We start from the raw sequence: 6,000 nt of genomic DNA on the forward strand, positions 1-6,000 counted from the left end.
GATTAGACAAAATATATTCTACTTGTCTTCAAACAATACAAATAGTAGCCATGGGATTCTAGCTTTTATAAGGAGTTTTTTGATGATTATTTATTTCCTCCCTTTGGAATTACTAATGTGAAGAGCTATTAGGTCATGCCGGAATTCTTCTCATATTTCACTATCCTGACCCCCATAGGTTTTGTTTTGTTGAAACATGAGATCTCAGCCTTGCCTTTCTTTATCATGTATAAAAATACATTTATATGCTGCTTATTTTAGTATCAGACACTCATTTAATCCTCATAACAATCCAATGAGGAAAGTGCTATTAATTTTCCCATTTTATACAAGGAAAAGCAGTGCTAGTAGGTGCTGGGGTCATTATTCAAATCAGATCATCCAATGCTACTGACATGGAGGATGCAGCTTATGTGGTGATATGGGGGCTAAGCAGTGTGTAAGGCTCAGACATAAAGTAAGATGCACTGTTAGGATTTATACCTTGACTTGTAGAAGATTAACCAGGCTGTTTCATGGAGATACCAAGGGAGGGGAGTTTCGAGTTCCTCATAATTTCTATCAGTCCCTGTCTCCTCTGACCTTTACAAATATGCAACCCAAGGAAAGAATGTGCTTGCTTGACATGTATCATCAAAAGAATTTCTAGTACTCCATTCCAACAGATTGCTGCCTGAGGCCCTTCTTTATAGAAATTCCAGAAACCCCTTGGTTTATTTTCTAAGTTTCAGAGGTTACAGATGGTCACATTGCTGTAAAAATAAATATTGTGGATCTTTGAAATTTGAAGCCAGACAATCTCTTGGTGCACTTTCTCCAACATTCTTGATTAATGGATTCATGAAAGTCATATAAAAAATCAGCTTCTGAAGGGTTATCATCTTTGATTAATATTGAATTTAGGCACTGGCCCATTTCTCCATTTGTATGATAAATTTTTAACATTGAAGAAAAACTTCTAATAACTTTTGTCAGTACTTTTGTGAAATGATCTAAGCCAGTGCAGGTAGCAACAGCATTAGACTATAGTAATGAAAAATCCACATAATTAATCATTTCTTCAACAGAGCTACTGGCATTCATCCAAGAAAAGAGAAACTTTCCTTAGAAAACGGTTTGATATTACAACTAAGGTTTACCTCAATTAAGAGCCTCTTTGGGAAGCTCAAAGCAAAAATGATGAGTGGATAGTGCTGACTCCTTTTCAGTTGCAAGTGCCAGGCTAAATTCTCCTGGTGTGAAGACTGAATTTTCAGAATTGAATTTCTGGGTTCTAAGACTATTTGCTTTCAAATATCCAAAGTTTTCTATTCATGGACATGTATGAACTATCATATTTCACATAACCCTCAGGGTCTAGCACACTTCCATTTCAAGTATTGATTCCACATCGAATTATCACATCATCTAGTTGTTAAATATTACAACTAATGTATCTGCTTATTTTTCCCAAAAATGGTCCTTTTGTGTAATCTGCACTTAGATATGCAGAATGGTATGTTTCATTGTAAGTAAAAGAGTGTGTTAGTGTTTATACTCTCACACACACACAAAATCCTAACTTCTTATATATTTTTATGGTCTGTGAACTGAAAAAGGTCTACTTACCTGACAAAAGACTAGTTCTGTTTAATAGAGTGAAGACCACTTTCTTTTCTTTATTAAACATTACTAGCATAGCAAACTACAGTGAACATATTACTAATGATTACTGGAGGGAAACAAATGGACCCAATAAAAATTTACCATTTTTCCTTAATCAATGAATCATATATAGTGCATTAGCATTCACCAGAAGATTATTAGTCATTGTTAATGAAACAATGATAAAGTTGGAAGTGAAAATACCCACAGATCCGCTCTACTAAAGTGTTAAGCATGTTGGTTAGGGCATAAATTCCTAAAACCCTGACAGGCTGCACCTGAAATCTGTTTTTATTTCTATGCAGACCAAATTGGCAAGAAAACTCTAGAATGCTCTATGGTGAAATTTAATAAGTAAAAGAATTGCATTTACTGGCAATAGTAATGATACATCTGAAAAATTATATTCCTATTGAATATTTTCGCAAAACATCTGCAATTATCATGAAGGATATACAGATGAAAATATCATAGCTCATGGGCTGCAACAAAATCCATGTTCTAATTAATCATAGTGATAAATTTGGATCTTCCACTTCTGACTCAGGTTCTGTTAGTAGGTTTTTGTTTCTGCTCAGTACTGAATCTTTTCATGGTATTGTTAAGGGGATTTCATTTCCCTACTATTGTGGATACAATACTATTGTCATTGGAATTGTGTTACCCAGGGATTGGCTTGTTGGACATTTTCTAGGTGATATGCTTTGCTATTTTATATCCTTTTTATACCTTTTTTATACCCTGTCCTCTTATGTTTCATATGTGTCCTGTTGCTGAGTCCTTGCCCCTAAGGAGTTTTATTCTGCCTTCTTTGGTGGTAAGAGTAACTTTGTGTTTGAGATCTGATATGAAAATGAATCCCCCATTGTCAGGGATGTGCTGAGATACTTCCATTTTGAAATCATCAGGTCTCTCTTTCATCTCGCCCATATCTTATAGATTCAGAGACCTTCCTGTTCCATTTCATCTATACTATTATCCAGGCTGTTAAGGGGTCTGCAAATGTTTCTTATATTGCTTAAATTAGAATTATGTCAAGTAAATTTCCAGTGAGTTAGGTCTATCAATGCATAATGAAATGTTTTTCGGGTATGGAAAGGCTATTGCACATCTTCTTCTTTTTTGTTTCAGAATGACTATGCAAAATTCTACCTGAAAACAGCAAAACAAATGTGTGAACTGGTGTTTCTATAAAACTAAAATTCTTGAAAACACAATAATCCATCATACACATATAAAACATATATATATGGTATTTCATGTTATACATCCCCTAAGATATCCCTCAAACAGACCAAATTGTTTTTAATTTGTAAGTTTAACGTAAAAGGCCATGAAATATATGGAAAATATTAATTGACTGAGTTGAACTCTTTGAAACACAGGATGCTGCCAAAAATGATTTTGAAAAAGTTTTCTTTTATTTTCTTAAGAAGACATTCAAACATTTTGGTTAATCATCCTGGTAAGTTATATGACTCAGTTCTTTAATTAAGAGAGATTATATTAATGGTATTTTAAAAAAATCAATGAATGAAATGTGAGCATTTCTGTTTTGCTGTTAGACCTTTCAATGGATTTCTGGGTTAGTAGAGGTCAAGTTGTTGATTCATATTTCATAACCTCTTTAGCTTTGATTCATAAATCTTAAGTTTGCCTAAATCTTGGTGGGTAAAGAGAGCTTTAGAGAGCCATTTTCTTAATGAGGATAATTTTCCCAATAATTAGGTGTCACTACTTGGTAAAAGTTCTTGTAGTATCACGGACTGTGGGTAGAGGATTTAAATAAATGTATTCATGGAAAAATGAAAGGATTTTCATGTACAAGCTAGACTTTTGAGATTGATTTTTGAGATAAAGCCATCCTTGAAAGGACAAGAGCACTTGAAAATAAGCTTTATTTTTAAAGCTCAAAACCTGAAGTTGCTTCTACAAAACACTGCAGATTCCTTGGTAAATAAACACAACAAGAAGGAGCTCATATGTTGTGAGAGAATTGCCAGTGGTAAAGTATCATCACGTTTATTTGCTTAACATTTACTCGATACTTAAAGAGCTACATAATGTATTACTTACTGCTTTTCCTGCAGAAGGCTGATTTCCCTGTATGCTTACAAAAGGGGTAAGAGAAAACAGTGACTCTGCATTGATATGTTATGATATTGTAAAAAACATTTGATATCCATTAAGGACTCTGTGGCTAGAAATGCCCTTCTAAGAGAATGAAAGTCAGCTAAGGCTGTAGTGAGCCATCCACCAGAGTTCTGTGAGGGTCTGGGAGTGCTCATCAAATTTTACCCATCATGACTTTCAACACTTCTTTGTTTTAACATGCTTTTTTTCAATTTACAGCCACCACCATGGCCCATTCTTGGTTTTATTCCCTCCCACTTTCCAATTTGTGAGATTGGATTCCTCTTTTATCAGACAGTCTCATTCCAGGAGTACTTCTTGGTTCTTGTTTTCTGGATTTGTTTTCATTGCTTTTTAAAATTCATTTTGTATTGGCTCAAAGCCCAGTGGCACTGTTTACTTTACTTTATCTTCTCCTGGTTATTGAGTTATATAATGCACGATAATTCTGGAGAAATATGAATTCTAAAGTCCTGAGTGGGGTGAACATCTAAATATTTTACAGTAGTTTAAGAACACATATGACCCCTTTTTATTGAGAGATTCTTAAAGATCTTAAAATATATATATATTTATACTTTCTCTATGCAAGATTCCCTTCTCAAAATTGTTAATGTACAGTGTTTTGACAAAGTGATATTTTAATGTACAAATACAGCAGTTGAAACACTATATAATAGGTCATAGGGAAGGAATAGCACTAAATGCTGATGGCTGTTAAAACCAGACAGGAAGGAAACTATTACTTTATAGACAGGTTATTTGAAGTACAGTTTTTCTTTTCTAATTATAGACATTTGCTAAATTCCTATTAGGAAAAAGAAGTTCTTCTGGATACCTTAAATTTGACATGGTGATAAAAATTTATTAGACCTAATTTTTACCTACAAAGAATTTACGCTTTCTTTGGGGAGATAAGATATAGGCTAGATAAATGATAAACCAGAAATGAAATGATTTAAATCATACATAGCTACCAGAAAATTTGGCATTTTGTAGTTAAGATTACATTTTTTTTTGGTTAAGTGTAAGCAATACCTCTTTCTACCCCTGGCATTTAGTCATAAAACTTAGCCACTGATTTTTACTTTAGATTTTTGGGAGGGTAATGATTATACTGTACATGAAGTATTGTAACTGACTTTTAAAAATTTTAGTTAACTCATCTGATCTTCAAACTTCCTATATTTTATGAATGTCTTGGGTGTGGGAATGACTGTATAAAATGAAGAATCATTATGAGTTTATTTAACAATAATCATTGTTATTTAAATTTCATTATGTAATTGTAATGGGAGATGCCAGATACCACTTATGATTGTGTAATTTATAGGCAGCACCCAAGGAAGTTAAGTTCAGGAGCTGTAAGAAATAAAAATCAGAGTGATGTTATAGAACATGAGGGTTTCTGGTCAGGAAAATGTAACTAGTGTAATTCCAAAAGTTAAGAAGTAGAACAAGATTGTCAATCTCACAGCAACAAATTGATTTTGTAACCCTAAGGGAGAATGAAAGAAAGATTGAGATATGTCAGCAGGATACAAGGGGAACTCAAGGGGAAGCTGGCATTGACACTACAGGAGGCATTTGCTGGTCCTGTTCATTTCACTGCACATCATTTTGTGCACCTGTCATGAATAGTAATAATGAAAATGAGCTCACTTAGAAAATGACTCTTTTTATCTCTGCATGGACAAATTGCAAAATTTCATCCAAGAAGGCATATTTAAAATAAGTTATTGAAATTACATTTTTGGACTTAGGAATATCTTATTTATCAAAAAAGTTTGCCTTGAATAAAACCAAAATACATTCTAAAACCAAGCTCATTTTTAAAGTATCGGTTACTAAATAATTTTTTCTTTTTCTTTAAAAAAGAAATCCAGAGCCTTTTAAAGTGACAAGTTAGAAGATGTTTTGATTTGTCCTTTTCCCATCTTCCCAATTTCTAGGAAATATGAAAGACTTTTTATGTAGAAATACTAATATCCATTCATGTCACCTTATGTCAAATGTATTCACAACTCTACAGCACAAAATAGCATATAAATTACAAAGGAAATGGTGTACTTCCTATTTATATTTATATTCTTATCTTCAAATTCTTACTATCAGCACAACTTTAAAAACAGAATTTAAAACTGGATGGGACTGGAAGATCACCTCATCTTATCCTGTTCATTTTAAAGGTGGAGAAACAAGCTTTAGAGTGACCTGTCCAAG

Source organism: Heterocephalus glaber, unplaced genomic scaffold (assembly GCF_053883595.1).
Source record: "Heterocephalus glaber isolate CG9 unplaced genomic scaffold, H.glaber_assembly_v1.0 deba00001569, whole genome shotgun sequence".
Lineage (NCBI taxonomy): Eukaryota > Metazoa > Chordata > Mammalia > Rodentia > Bathyergidae > Heterocephalus > Heterocephalus glaber.